Below are 16983 nucleotides of genomic sequence, written 5' to 3'. Positions count from 1 at the left end.
GAATGGAATGGAATGGAATGGAATGGAATGGAATGGAATGGAATAGAATACAATAGAATAGAATAGAATAGAATAGAATAGAATAGAATAGAATAGAATAGAATAGAAAGAATAGGATAGGATAGGATAGGATAGGATAGGATAGGATGGAATGGAATGGAATGGAATGGAATGGAATAGAATGGAGTAGAATAGAAGAATAGAATAGAATAGAATAGAATAGAATAGAATAGAATAGAATAGAATAGAATAGAATAGAATAGAAAAGGATAGGATAGGATAGGGTAGGGTAGGGTAGGATATAGTAGCATAGAGTAGAATAGAGCAGAATAGGATAGCATAGAATAGAATAGAATCATATTACATCACATCACATGACATCACATCAAATCAAAATGGTGCTGTACAAAAGAATAGAACATGGAAATAAATAACAGAAGGTGAAATAGTTTTCAGAACAGGAGGACCCTCTATAAGAAAAATCACTATACATAGCCCTACCTGAGGGAATTTTCTTAACCTGCTAATTGGTAATTAGACATGATTTAGGTACTATGATAATTATAATTGTAATCTGATACTATGTTAGCCATTTAACATTAAAAATTTTATTTATATGTTTATTTTTATTGCTGCCAATAGAACATCATGGTCTGTGAAGGGAAGGATAGTATATAACTTATCAGATAACTCTCATGAGTAGCCAGCTCTAGTTCTGATAGAACTTCAAGAAATCTTTGGGAGGGAGAGGGTTATGCTCATTGCATTCCCATTCTTGGTTTTTAGACTCTGATTAGCTGGAGTACATTCCAATATTTATGATTTCTAATAATATTGGTTTATGTTCAAAGAATCTTTAAAATAGTGGAAACATTTTGAGAAGTCTAATATCTTGAGATTTCTCAGTAAATTTTGTGGCATATGGCATATCAACTTTTATAACTCTATTAAGCTTGTCTGCACAATGCTAAATACATGAAAAAAATACACACAATGACTTTTTGTAATAATCTCTGTATTGTTAACTGGCCTACTATTTTTGGAATACCTTTCATAACTCTAACATGATCTGATGAAAGCTGGGTTTTTTGGCAGCCAGCAATAAGAGAAATAAATATGCATATTTATTAAGCTCTTGTTTATCTGCCTGATGTTTAATTAATTTGTCTATTGATTTAGTCCTTTTTACTACAACTTTTAGTAGATAGTCAGTGATAGTTTAATCTGAAATTTTTTTTGTTAAATATTTCATATTTTTGGTTTTGGCAAGGGAAGATCTTATGAATATTGTCATGTGGTCATGCTTTAATTAAAACAAAGTTTCTTAGGCTAAAAATGGGGTTTAGCCTTCATAAGAATATCAAAAACAATAATTAAATAAGGCTCAAGTTTAAGATTTTTGTAAATGGCACCAGGTGTGGTGGTGCACACCTGTAATCCCAGCTTTCAAGAGGCTGAGACAGGAGGATGGTTGAGAGTTCAAGACCAGCCTGGGCTACAAAGTGAGCTCAAGTCCAGCCTGAACTACATAGTGAGACCCTGGTTCAAAAAGACAAAAAAAAAAAAAAAAAAAAAAAAAAAAAAAAAAAGACTTTATAAATGTTTTAGCCCTGTTCCAGATATTTATCTATGATCATTCAAAAACTGCTATTAACATTTCTATTAAAGTTTTTATGAATACACACATTTTAATTCATTTTCATATTTACCAAGTGATTATTGGATTGTATAGTAAGAGTATATATAGCTTTGTAAGCAACTGTGAGGCTGTCTTTCCAAGCAGCTCTATCACTTTACATTCTCAAAAATGATGAATGGGAAAATGTATAGTTCCATATTTGTATCAGTCAGGGCTTTAATAGAGAAATACATATAACACAAAATGTACAAATGTATAAGAAATCACAAGATTGGCTTACGACGGTCAGCCAGAGAGTTGTATGAGGAAGCATGCAGACGGTGTCTGCACACTGAAGACTGAAGGAATAAATCCAGGGTCTGGAGTTCACTGCAGAGTTCCATGCAAGTCCATACCAGGAAGCCGATGAGTCTGTGACAGGAGGCTGAAGGATCCAAGGTGGAAGCCGAAGAGTCTGCAGTAGAAGCCAGGAGACGAAGTCCAAGCTGCAGGTGAAGACTGGAGCTCCTCCAAAATGGATGGAAGTTCAGTTTTTTCATTGTCCTGCTCTTAACAGTCACATTTCCTCTCTCATCCTTGCAACCCAAAGCTCAAATAAAGCCACCCCTCTGGCGAATTGTTTCATATTACTCTACTGCCTCTTTGCTCTTAATTTCGAACATAGATCTGGCCAAAAGCTGTCAACAGTAACCATGCTACCATTCCAACAATAGACTACTTGAAATTTTGTCTCTCCAGCCAGGCAGTGTCACTAAACACAAGAAAAATGCAGACCAACTTCTACCAAAGCAGAGTATACTACCTGAGATCCAGAAGCCAGTGCAGTCCTTCTCAGTTGAAGCCTCCTGAGCTTCATCTCATTCTGCAGCATTTCCATCAGTGCTCTGATTTTCCAGGCTCCAGTCAGAGTATCCCGTATAGTCTGCAGCATGCAAGGGCTGCCTCTTTGGCCAGTCTCTCAAAACTTTTCCAAATTAATTCCAAAGTTTCTTAAGTCACATAGCCAGGCAACGTCACAATACTAACCTCACTCCTGGTACCAATTTTGTGCTGGTTTGGAGCTTACTTTTGCAAGGGGAAACAATAATATACAGGACACAGTTTATAAGATTATTTATAGTAGTCACCCAAAGGATAATACACAAGAGAGTGCAGGAAATCTGTCCACACAACATAGACTAAGAATCCAGCTGAGGGCCTAGATCTCATGATAATGTCCTATATGAGTCCAACTTAAGACCTAGAGCTCATAACAATGCTTCCCACAAATCCAACTGAAAGCCCAGAACCCATAACAATATTTCATGCAGGCCTGTTTCACAGATCTGTGCTGGGAAGGCCCAAAGGTCAGTGGTGGAATCTAGAAAGTCTGTGCCAGTGGGATGAAGGATCTATTATAGCAGCCTGAGGGATCTGCACTAGAGCCAGGAAGCAATGCTCAGAAGAACCCAAGCTCCTCTGATGATCAAGATGGCCGAGTTCCCATCAGGGAAGCCCACACAGCAGCTTCTCTAGGAGACTGGCAGTGCACCATCTTCCCCTCCGGAGCCAGGAAGTGATGCTCAAACTGAGGACCAGCGCTCCCCCAAAGTGAACCAAAGCCATTCTCAGTGCCAACAAGGTCCTGAGTTTCTCAGAGGAGGAAAACAGCTGAGTTCATCAGGAAAGCCAGCATGACGAACTCCTCCATCAGAATCAACAGCTCCTTACAGCTTCCATCAACTCCCGGCAGCCTTTCTCTGCTCCCAGAAGCTTCTCCGCTCCCAACAGCCTCCTTCTCCTTCTCCAGTTCTGCCTCTTATGCTGCTGGCAACAGTCCCCAGGTGGGCCTCCCACAGTCAGCACCACGCTTACTCAGTTCAGCTGGGGGTTATAAGTTGACCACCAGTTGTCAGTCCACTATAAAAACCTTACCAGAATTTCAGTGTTTTGTGCTTCATCAGTTCTCTTGGATGTACAATTATAATTCATTGTTTATTTTGAAATTCCCTAATGGAAGATGATTTTGAACATCTTTTCAAAGGGTTACATGCCACCTTTATATTTTCATTGGTGAGGCATCTATTTCCATTTTGGATCTTTTTCTTCTTGCTAAGTTGTAAGAATTATTTCATGCCTTTAATAAATTTACTTTCTCAATTAAATGTTTAGCAACTATTTTATCTCAGTGTAGTTCTCTTTTCATTATCTTAACAGGGTCTTTTGTTTTGCAGTGTCATTTTTAAAAATTTAACAAAGTTCCACTTATTTTTTTCTTTCATAACTTGTGCTTTTGGTGTGTTATCAAAAACTCACCCTCAAACACAAAGTCACTTAATTTTTCTCCTGTGTTACATTGTAGAACTATCATAATTTTACTCATTTCATTTAGGTCTGTCATACATTTTGAATTACATTTTAAGAAACAAGAAATTCTATGTCTAGATTAATTTTTATCTGTTGATGTAGAACTAGTATAAGATCATCTGTAATATATGTACTAGAAATATATATATATATATCAGAAATAACTACAATACTCATTCTCTCAATTAGTTTATTTGTTCAAAGAGATATGTCTCTCTTGAAGCCCGTTTATATAAAATTACATTTTCTTTAATAAAATTAAGGAATGTTGCTAAGTCCAGAAAGGTCTTCATAAAATAACTCAAGCTATGAAATAGTTTAACACTTGAGTTTGAATGAATTTTGTATGACCAAAAAATCATATGCCTCCTAACTCCCAAATTATGCATTTGACTTTTTGTAGTTTATTTGAAGTTTGCTTTCAGTTCAGGATTAAGTGACATCTAACATAGAGCTGAAATATGTGCTTTACTGAGTCAAATCTTTGCTAAGTGATATAACTTACAAGGCATGCATTTTTATAGAATTATGTTAAAATATCACTGAAATAGCACACCTTTTACTTACTTATGCCAGGAAGTAAATCTTTTCCTTCCTTTTTCCAAATTTTATTATTCCAACTAGTGGACTGAAATAATTGCTTGCATCTCTTGGGCCCAATAAAGCAATTTAGCTCTTAATGAGACTTGTTAAATTTGAAGACCAGTGGTTTTTTGGGATTTTTTTTTTTCATTAGTGTACATTACCTGCTGAGTCATCAGCCTTGAAACCAGAGGTTAATTTCCTTCCTAGTAAATGAAGCAGATAATCAGCCTTCGGAGAATGACTCCTAGGCTGTAAATAATCTCGACAAGCTGAGGGATAGCCCAGCGTATCACTCTGTCATATTCATGCCATCTGTCTGAAAATTAAGATGAAGTAAATATATTAATTTATTACATTTCAAAAGCTGTACTGACAAACCCATATGGACATTTTAAATGTCAATGGGTAGCTGAAACACTTTACTAATATTCCACTGAGTCACGGGTTATAGTTTTGCAAACTTCCTTTTGAGCAACCAACATGTGGAGAATATTTTTGGCCAGATGTACAGCTAATGACAATCAAAGCAGATGCTTCACAAAGCATTACACAAAGGAATTTTGCAAAAGATCTCAGAACTTATATCAACCTAAGGGCTTAAAATTTATTTATTGTATTACAGATGAATTATACAGACAGATGACTGGGGTTTCCGGGAGATTGCCAGAGAAACTGTATGTAAGAAGTACTCCTGCCTCTCTCAGATATTATTTCAGTTGTTTAGATCTAGGAAACTGCAAAAGTTGCCTCCTCTCATGTAGGAATGATGTGTCAGATAAGAGAGGCAAAGATTCAATTCATCTTCCTGAAAAAAGAAATCAGCAGGGAGGTTATAGGACAGTGACAATAGTGAGTGCATGGCAGATGACAGGAGTCAAGGCCATGTACATCTGAGCTTCTGTTGCCCTTGGATTAAACATAAATGTATCTGTACATGTGTGCATTTGAGACAAGTTGAATAATACACTGATTAACACGTTGTTTAATGCAAATCTTTTGTAAAGGTGGCATTCATAGAAAATGTGTCAGTGCATTTTGATAATCTATTTCTGCAATTCATGTGATAAAACTGGTTACATATATATTTATATGCCATCTTCTGAATATATTTTATTTTATTTTCCAACTTCATGTTTTTCAAACTTTATTGGAAATGTCCAGTCAAGGTACATAATAATTACTCTTTTCACCCTTATTCTAAATAAATCCAGGCAAGACAGTGATTGCATGTAATCTCAGCCCTCTGGGAGGCTGAGGCAAGATTTAAATTTCAAGCCCACTATGGGCAACCTAACTACGTAGGGAGACCCTGTTTTAAAGTTTCTCTAAAAGTTAAAAAGTCTGCTGATGTACCTCAGTTTTAAGGCCATGAGTTCAAGGGGAAGTGGGGAGTAGATGGGGGACAGGGGACCAAAAATAGTCAGGATATGATGTACATATGCACGAATTCCCCAAACTGAATGTAGGTACTATGCATTACAAACACCCAGCAATAGAAAAGTATGTCTAAGACTGTTTCACCTAATACTTGAAAACCCGTTGTCTTTTCCCCTTTCATAATGACTTACTGATTTATAGAAGGCATACAATATTTTCCCTATTATTCAGGTAAGTTAGTTAGTGAGGGTTCAAAACTTTGTTTTTACTTTCCCATGACATCTTTTTTGTTTTGTTTTGTTTTTACTTATTTACTTTTTATTTTTTAAAGAATATAAAAATAATGAAAAATTAGAAACAATACAGAATTTCACTAAACAAGATGTTAGGAATTCAACCATGGTTGTTAAATTACATATTGTTGTCTTCAAATTAGTTGTTCAGATTACCAGATAGAAAGAAAGAAGGAAGGGGAAAAAAACATTTTTTGTCTTTGATGTCAAAGCCTTACTTATTCTTATGAAGGAAACAGTATATGCTCTGGAATGTATGAATACTTTTAATAATATATTATGAGTTGTTTCTGCCTATGTTGTGGTAAGGTAAAATCAATCGAAATATATGATGTTCAATTTGAGCTCTCTGTTTCAAAATTATACAAATAGAAATGGTATTCTGCAAAGTTTTTCTTTAAACATTTCAGGCTAAAAGATTTTTTAAAAAAATTTTAACTGGACTCACAATTATCATCACCTACTTTGTGTAGTGGAAGGACAGTATCTGTCTGAGTCAGTGGCAGCCATGTTGTGGTATAATGGGAGTCTAGAAGACCATTTGTCCACAGGTTGGAGTAATTGGAGACCATTAGTCTACAAGTTTCATGCAAATAAAAAATGCTCCTTTACCATCATTATATTAGTTTATTAAGTTTTATTTTCAAATTGAGGGCATCATAGAAGTTTAGGGACAGTTGGTACCACAATTTGCTGACTTGAGGTCAGATTTTAACATGTAGGATAACTCAATTAGCCAGACTGAGAATAAAAGAGGGTAAACAACAGGATGAGGATGAGCTAAATGAAAATTTAGAAATCATTCTAGATGAAAGCTAATATTCACAGCTCAGATTTATGGCAAAAAAAAAAAAATAAGCCTGAAGATCTGGCATTAGGTAAGGCAAATAGTTTAGGGTTGAGAGAGTTGAGACAGACCTTTTTCATCTTTTCTTGATTACAGCAATCTAAGAAAAGAGTATAAAGTCAAATTTCAACAGCTCTATCTCACAGAATTTGAGAGAAGAGAGAATATAAAAGTTGGAGGTGGGCAAAGAAAGCAGTTTTCTAGAACCAACAATTTCAGTACTATTTGGGCTTGCTCTGTAGAGATATTCTTGAGGCTGGGTATGGTGGCACACGCCTGTAATTCCAGCATTCAGGAGGCTGAGGCAGGAGGATCACTGTGAGTTCAAGGCCTACAAAATGAGTTCCGGGCCATGCGGAACTGTATATAAAACCTTGCCTCAAAAAGACAAACATAAATATAAATAAATAAATAAAATATTCTTGAAACTTTGGTTAAATATATATGCTATTATTTAAAATCCTGCCTCTGGTCACTGCAGCAGGAAAGACTACTAAAATGTAAATTGTGCATTTGGTATACCAGCAGTTTAAAGCCTTGGCCTAGGTTGCATAATATGTCAGTCACATTATAGTCACTAATAGTAATAAATGCTAGTGACGCTAATAGTGTATCAGTGAAATTCACAAGCTCGGCTCTTGGAGAAGTAAATAACCCCAGGCAATTCATACCTTTTTCTTCTTCTTGTGTTCTTTGTTTTGAACTATCTGCAAAGCTTTAAGAGCAGCCAAGAAAGATTTATTCGTGTAATTTTCTTCAAACTGTTCATATATCTTTCTTAAACCATAACAAGAACTTACACTGGAGTTGATTTTATGAACAAAGCCATATTCTTGTCATCCCACATTTTATTGTTAATATATAAAGTTTTAATCAAGATACATCATCTTTTTTTTTTTTTTTCTAGACTCCATGGTTTCCTTGTTTTTATTGCATTTTTGTAGGGCTGTGTTTTGTCTGATTATTTTTTGATATCTTGTGTCCAGAAGCTACTCAGATGGAGAAAGTGGCTTTTAGTCTGGAAGAAATAGGCAGAAGATACTGAAATCACATCCTAATTAAGTCTTTTAGTTGTTATCAAATAGCTTACCTAAAATAGTAATATTAAAATTTTTTAAATAAAAACAAAAATGTCTTTAGGAAATATAACTCCAAAGATGATTACTATAAGAATATATGTACAGTATATTTTATAAAAAAAATATACCTGAATTTAAAAATCATAAAAATAAATTATCAGTGTAAAAATTTCATACGGTTATATATGATTTAATTTTCCATTATTACTGTTGATGTCCTACACTGTACATATACCATTACATTTATAATTAGAAAACTATTATGTAAAATATTAGTAACATTTTTCACTTATAACACCAGATTCTTACTGCCAAAATTGGTTTTTAACTGTTTCATTATTGTGAATATGTTTTCTCAGTGAATTTAACAACATTCCATGGTGTTTCTAGACGTGTGGTTAGTCCTCTAAAGTATCTGCATGATTTCATTACACTATTTTTGACACTTAATGTATTGTACTAGTGAACATGAAAATATCTTATATGGTAATGATTTTCCCTTTGGTAGATTATAAATGTCTTGTTTCCAAGGATTGAAGATAATATTTCTAATTTATTTCCCCAAAATCTTCTACACACCTGCTCTGTAATCTAACACACACTACCACTAGCTGAGTGACCTTCTGTACATGCCTTAATCTCTTTAAACACGTTCATTCAGTTAGCTGAAAAATTAGTATAATTAATGTACCTAACGTCTTGACATAACAAGGAAGGTGTCACGGAGACACATCTTACAGAAGGCACAATATTTGGCACGTACTAAGCATCAATAACACTTACAAATCTATAAATTTTGGTGCCTTTTTATAACAGAGGCCAGAAAGCTATGACCTTCAGATCAAAATTTCCTAATCTCTGTTTATTGAGTTATTTTCTTTTGTTAGGTTTAGGTTTTTTTTTTTCCTTGCCAATAGTAGGGATTGTAGATTCCCATTAAGCTACATCTTAGGCCATTTTTAAAAAATGTTAATTGAAGGTCTTGCTAAATCACTAAATTACCCAGGCTTGCTTTGAAATTGTAGTCATCCTGTCGCAACACCCTAGAGTGCTGGGATTTAAGTAATTGAGCTTAATGGAACACAGACATACCCGTTCATTTACTGTGGCCAGCTTTCATACTGCAAAAGCAGAGATGACTACTTCCAACAAAAATTATATGGCCAGCAAGAATGAAACAGCTACTCACTGGTATTTAAAGAAAGTTCAGTGATCCTATCTTAAAGTGTAGTGACACATCCCTTACTTTGGTTTACATGATTCATTATAATGTGGCTGCAGTTCTACCCTTTGCTATAAACATTGCACCATGTTTTTACATAGAAAATTTGGATCACAAATTCCTCATTTGACTTGGGCCTTTAATTTGCATTTTCTTATTACATAAACTTCTCTTCTATTTGATCATCTTTGAGATGGAGAATAGTCACATTTGTCTTTGATGATTTTATTCAAATGAAAGCTACTGTAATTATTTTAGTGTGAATGGTGGTTCAAAGGTGTCATTAATATACATTCAGTGATACATCGTCAATAAAATAAATAAATGCAGCTACATGTTAGAGCATTATGTAAAATATAATTAAAACCTTTTCTGATTTGAAGTCTTCGGTGTGGTTAGGGTCTACAGTGAATTAAGTAACTTGCAATAAATAAAAATTTTAAAAATGAGTTGAATGTTGAGCAAGTTCTTAGAACTAAGGAACCAAGGTTTCTAGAGCTAAGTGACCAGAAATGTCTGATGTGATGGGATAGAGGATAAACTGCAAACTCTTCCTGTTATGGTTGATACACTGTGTCAACTTGAGGAGTCTAGAAGCTTAACTAAGTAACTCCACAGTTCTACATCCTGGGGTGAAAAGGACGAACCCTTACCTCTCTAGGATGTCATTTCTCAACTTGCGAAGTTTAAAAGTTCAACTAAGTGATTCAGCAGGGGTCAGGGTCCTTACCTTGTAAACATCCTCAGCTTGTGGAAGAGGAGGGCAGGGAGATGGTGTGGCTGTGGGCGGATAGCGGTACACAATATAAGGGAGGAAAAGAGGCTTGTGCTCCCCCCACTAGTGCCCTTGATGCTTGTGCTGTCTTCTTCCACCTTGAACTGTTTCCTCTGTTCCACACCACCCTGCCTTGGAGCCAGCTGATTATGGACTGAACCTCCACAAACTGTGAGCTGGGTCAACCTTTCCTTTCTCAACTTTGGGTGTCAGATATTTTGTCTCAGCAACTAGAGGAAAGTAACCGAGACACTAACTGATTAACATCAGAATATATCAAAACTTGTAGCAAATAACAGGAATTCTTTCTTTCTCATGGGTGAAGAGTATCTCATGGCATAAATGAATCACATTTTTCTTTCTCCATTCATAAGTTAATAAACACTCGCTATTTTTCCACTTCTTTACTATTGTGATAATGCTTCATGAACATGGAGTACAAATATCTCTTGGGCATTCTTATTTCACTTCTTATGTAAATATGCCCAGTAGGTCATTTGTGGGATTATGTGATAGTTCTATCTTTAACTTCTTGTGGCTTCTCCATATTATTTTCCAAAATAACTGTACTAATGTACATTTCCACCAACAGCATGCAAGTGTTTTCTTTCATTTACATCCTTGCCAAAATCTATTTTCTTTCTCTTCTTGATCATAATCTTGTCATTTGCAACAAAATTCATGGAGGTAGAAATCATTAAGTTTAGTAAAATAAACCAGGTGCAAAAAGACTGCACTGCATGATTTCCCTCAGATGTGAAATCTAGAAAAGTTGATCTCATAGAAGTTGACAGTACAATTGTGGTTGCTCAGGGTGGGGTAACTAGGGTATGCGGGACTGATAGAGTTTGATCGATGGGCATTCTGGTAGATAGAAGTATGTTCAGAGATGCCATTACGTAGTAGGGAACTATAGAAAACTATACTATACTATGTATTTCAAAAGACTGGGAGAAACATTTCTGTACATTTTCTTAATAGATAAAGTTGAATATTTGAGGAGACACCTACGTTTAAATTGAATTAAATGCTATTTATTGTGTAAATATATTGAACCACTACATTTTAGCCTATTAATATTTTCCATTTTTGTTTCTACATATCAACTTTTAAAAACTTGTGGTGTGAAAATAAAGCAAGGCTTTGAGGAAATATATAGAACTAAATTTAGCATGTAGGTTAATAAGTTTAAGCAAATATATGTAAAGAGATTTAAAGTAAGGAAATGATAGATGTAGCAGAAATTATTCCAGGAAAAGAGATGTAATAAACAGAAGCTAAATAAGAGTCACAAAACAATGGTAAACTATAAATAAACAATAATAAGGACAAATAATGGGTCATAATTATAGCTGTGGTAAGGTTTTAAAATGTTTTTCAAAATAAAATTGAGTTTATAGATTAACATATTTTTGACACAAGTAAACTAAGGGGGTAGAGATCTAGGGAGGTGATTCAAAAACTATTGAAATGGAGTTATAATTATTAAAATCTGAATGTTGAATTAGTTTTTGTAAGTATAATGAAAATATAAAATTAAATGAAAAATTACAAGAAGGGACAATCTATTAAATGATGAGAAATATTATATTAAAGACCCTACTCATCACTAGTTTATATTTCTTTGTATATGTGAAGAAAATATAGTCCCAAAGTCCCGATAAGTTTTGTTATAGAAGGTGGTTCAGGGATCTCCAGTGTCAAGTGGAGTTAAGCGTAAAAGAGAACAAAGGGGATTTTTGAAGACTAAAAACAAATAGGTAAATTTGCCTGAAAGGTATAGGTTTATTTTAAATTGTAATAATTTGAACACAGTACTATACAAAAATACAGAAAAATAGAGAACATCCAAACCGACCTAAACATCTATGTGCAATTGCTACATAATAGTAACGACATGAACACATTAGAGATGAAACTATGTAGTAGTTACTATTACTGCAATTACTTTATACGTACAAAATTAAAATTTCCTTAGGACACTGAGAAAATGGTGCTTCATGTCTTGTACCAACAGCCCCATTCTTTGATGTAAAGGATTGAATACAAATCTCAAGTTAAAAGAGATATGCTAGTGAAAATAAGAAAATACTTTTGCAGCAAACTATGGGAGACGTTAAAATTTTAGTTAAAGGTGAGATAGTTTCTAATTTACATATTGCTGCAGTAATAAGGCTCTACACTGTGACACTCTATTGCAGACCTTTTCAGTTGTCAAAAACTTAGCTTTTTTGGTTACACTCTTGAAGGGTTAAGTGAAACCATCAGATTTATAATTCACTTTTCTGTAAGGTTAAAGACCGTCATTTATTATCTATATAAGAGAACTAGATTTGGTTATATAAAATCTTTTCAATTCTATTTTCAGGTTGTTTCATTTCACTCAGTTTTCATACTTCTTACCGATCCAATCATATCACGAAATTTAAAATGAATGAGCAGGGTTTTTTTGTTTTATTATTAACATTTGAACTACTTCTTCATCTCCTGTTATCTGTATTACAGATTACTGAAGATGGTAAAATGAACAAGTTCTTCATTTCTTCATCCTAATGCGATAAATCATTGTTCTACTGAAATGACTATAACTTTTTTTTTTTTTTTTTTGGTTTTTCTCCGGTACAGGGAACCGAACTCACGACCTTGCACTTGCCAGGCAGGTGCTTTTGCCGCTGAGCTAAATCCCCAGCCCCGACTGTAACTATTTTTAAGTAGTTTAGGAAAGTATTTTCCTTTCAAAACTACAGAAGAAGCAATATCAGTTGTACTGAACCCTGTGAATTCATTTTTATTAATTATTTAACCAAGCTAGGAAGAATAATGTTGTTCAGTTTTAAATAACACGCTCTTAGTCATATGATTATTTATAAAAATTTGCCTACCCAGACACAACAAATTGGTATTGTACTTCTGTTATGAACAATATGTGGTCACTATGTTTTAGATACTGGCAAAAGAAAACAATCTGCAACCCCAAAGAAAATAAAATGTCAGTAAAGCAATGAGACAATAGTTTAAGCATGAGGCAATTCCTCTCCATTAATGCCTTTGGAAAGTGACATTTCCAAATGATCAAGTGTCATCTCTTGGGAACTGTATTAAGTATCATCTGTACCCATATTTATACAACAAACACAAAAAAGTAAGAATACAAGCAGACTAGTTCAACCACTATAAAAATCAGCATGGAGAGTCTTCAAAAATTTAAAAGTAGACATTCCATTTGACCCACCTAGACCTGTCAGGTATATTCTTGAACAGTTATCAACATGATACTACAGTGACTTACTATTGCATGTTTATAGTAGTACATCAGCATGTTTATAGTAGGAAAACTCACATTAGCTTCTCAAAACAGGTAGATGTGAGGCAACAGAAGACGTGTCCCTTGCCCATTCATTTTAAATACCATCATCAAGGACTATGAAGACTGAGTGAAATGAAACAGGCTGAAAATAGAATTGAAAAGATTTTATATAACTAAATCTAGTTTTTTTAAAACAGATAACAATTGATGGTCTTTAACTTTACAGAAAAATGAATTATAAATCATTTGGTCTCATCTAACCCAAGTTTCAAAGGAAGATTTACTTTATATATATACACGATGGAATATTATACAGTCAATGAAGTGAAATTATGTTATTTGCAAGAAAGTGGATGTGACTTGAGACCATAATACAAGGCCAAATAAGTTAGGTACAGAGCTATAAACTTGAGAGTTATATGCAAATAAAAATTATCTATTCTGTACTCAGGTAATCATCCTGAGTTGGACTCTGCCTCTTCAGAATTAGGAAAGAGTGCATTCCGTATAAAATCCAGATCGTGAGTATCAATTCAAAAAACATGAATCTCTTTTATATTTCCAAGCTTCAGATAATTTTTAATAAAAATTGGTACAGAAATAAACACTAAATGAATAAAAGGACATAACTGTAGATCCTATAAAGCATAGCAGTTATTGAAGAAATCTGAAAAATTAAATATATTAGAAAATTTGTTATCAAAACTGTGTCAAGACAGACATCCTTCTGAGGTAAATGCATACAAACATGTGTCTGGTATAAAAAGACAGTCATTAAATACCTTAGTGAGTTAATCTGCAAATTCTCAATAAATTAATCAACAAATATACCATTTTTTTTAGTACGGAAATCAAACTCCGGATTTAGAGCGTACCAGGCAGGCATTTGTGCTGCTAAGCTATATCCCCAGCCCATGATTTTTTTAACAAAGCAGAGAAAGGCAAACTTTAATATGGAGTTCAAGAGAGGAACACTGGCGGGATAAATTTATCACACTACATTTTCTGGCAGATCAACTTGAGGAAAGAAATTAATCTTTAAAATTTGTTTATCTGGGAAGTAATTTCCTTAATACTAGCCTTGGTAAGTCATGTGCCTTTAAATCTACAGTACTAAAGCTGATGATGTGCAAGGACTTTGAACATAGGAGCAAAATCAAAGAATTAGAGATTTAATGCCTTTCACCAGAATGATACTGCCACAAAGGAATGAGCAAAATATGTGTGTGTGTGTGTGTGTGCGTGCGTGTGTGTGTGTGCACGTGCATGTGTGTGTATGAACAAATTTCTAAAACAGAATGATGAATTAGAATTAAATAAAAGACTACTGCAGGATAATATGAATATCGCGGTAAAATCTTGGGATGGTTGTGTTCCAAAATTTCCTCCAAGAAAGCTCATCTTTTTCAAGGTTTTATTGCTGATTTGCTTCTGGGAATTGAACCTGATTGAATAATAAGCTCTCTAGTCTTATCCAGGGATTAACCACTCAATGAAATCATGATTTTAGGGTGTTATTGAGATGTAATGAAAAATTAGGAGATGTGGTCTGGGGACTGGAGGAGGTAGTCAACAGAAGAATCTCATTGCTGAGAAACAATCCCTCATGTCCCCAATTTAAAGGAGGAGAAGTTTATTTTGACTTTATTTTGACATCTCATTTCCTAACCAGCCTGCTTCAGTGCAGAAACAGCATGACAGAGGCTTGGGCAGAGGAAAACTGCTCACGTCAGTCGTTGAAGCTAAAGAGCAGACTGAAGAGAGAAGCAGGGAAGGAAAATATTTGGATCTAGGTCATGACCTCAGTGATCAGCCTCTAACCTGGTCCAGCTTCCTTACAGCACACTCTGCTATTGAACTCTCAGTGAAGAATCCACTGGTCAGTATAACACTCTTATGAGCCACTCATATTCCCGAAGCCCAGCTTCTGAACATATGAGATATTTGGGGAAGCACCTAGATCTAAACCATAACATGCTCTTCCTTGCCTCCAAAAATCTTACGTTCATCTGCTTATGCAAATGCATTTAGATCATCTCTACGTATCCCACAAGTCTTAATGGTTTCAGCAGAGCTTAAAAGTCTCAGTCTAAAGTTTCATTTGAGGTTAGAGGCAAAATTTTAGCTCTCAGTCCCTGGAAAAATCAAAAAGAAAGTTAAACACTACCTGTATAAATGAGTTATCGTAAACATTCTCCTTCTTTGTTAAGATTTGACAGAATTGGATCCTAAGTCTCATATTCTTTATTTCCATCTCTCTGAAAAGAAGCTATTTAGAAAGAAAAATACAAAGAGATAGGTGTGATGGAAGGGTTATTTATGGTAAAAGGGACATATGTCACAAAGTGTAAAACTGAATTATAATTGGTTCATTTTGAAACGCATCCTAACAGCAGTTATGGTATAATATCCTAAGTCAGAAAATAGTTTGCTAGATTCAAAACTAGCATTGAAGAATTAAAAAAAAGATTTAAACAGACTACATCTCATTTTGCTGAGCTGTAAAATGAGGTAATTAAAATCAGGTACCTATGAAGATTTTATACAGCTTATAGATGGCTAGAAATTGTCACTTGCAAAATTTAAATATGGCTAGCATATCTCATTGAAATCTTAATGATTCTTGGGGTTTCCCACTTGGTGGACTAGCTGAGAACTATCCTTACAGTGAGAATTAGCTCTCACTGTAAAGACAATTTAAATACAGATGTCTTACTTTACAGTTATTTTACTTCATGATAATTGAAAGCAATATGTATTTAGAAACTATACTTAAATTTCAAGTTTGATTATTTCCAGGTTTGATATATGCTACTGGACCCCTGATGTGTGATATTCTTCTCATGGTGCTGTGATAGCAGTGATCATAGCTTGTACTCTGACCATGAGGATGGGAAATGAATTCTCCAGAGTACACTGTTGCCAGAATTTTTAAGTTCTGTGCTTTGTGTTTTTGCATACTGTGATGTTCATGCTATTCAACACTTTATAATAAAATAGGCTTTGTGTTAGAGGAGTTTTTAGGCTGTGAATGTTCTGAGCACTTGTGAGGTAGGCTAGGTAAAGCATAGGTGATCAAAAGGCTAGGTCCTCTAAATGCATCTTCAACCTATGAAATTACCTAGACATAACTGCATCACTATTCCAGGATGAACAGCCATTTATCCAACTTATCTATCTGGCTGTTATATTTTATACCACTTTAACTGTATTAAAACAGCTTTGTTAATGTGTAGCACTTAAATTAAATCTCTTTACAAACATGTATGTAGCTTTATAATTAAATCACACCTATTTGTATACTCATTTTATGAAATTGAAACAAAGTATTAAATTCTTTAGTGTACGACTGTTAATTTATATATACACAGCACATAGGTTTTTAAAGATGCTTGAACTTTTTAGATTTTGTAACCATGGTTCAAAATTGCTTCTAAAGTATCATTTACATAAGTACTTCAAAAAATTCACAAGATGTCATATAATTATATTTTCTGTATTTACTCAGTGAAT

The sequence above is a fragment of the Chinchilla lanigera genome, unplaced genomic scaffold (genome assembly GCF_000276665.1).
Source record: "Chinchilla lanigera isolate Chin_1 unplaced genomic scaffold, ChiLan1.0 scaffold00057, whole genome shotgun sequence".
NCBI lineage: Eukaryota > Metazoa > Chordata > Mammalia > Rodentia > Chinchillidae > Chinchilla > Chinchilla lanigera.
The sequence above is the reverse complement of the archived record's forward strand: the minus strand, read 5'-3'. Positions refer to the sequence as shown.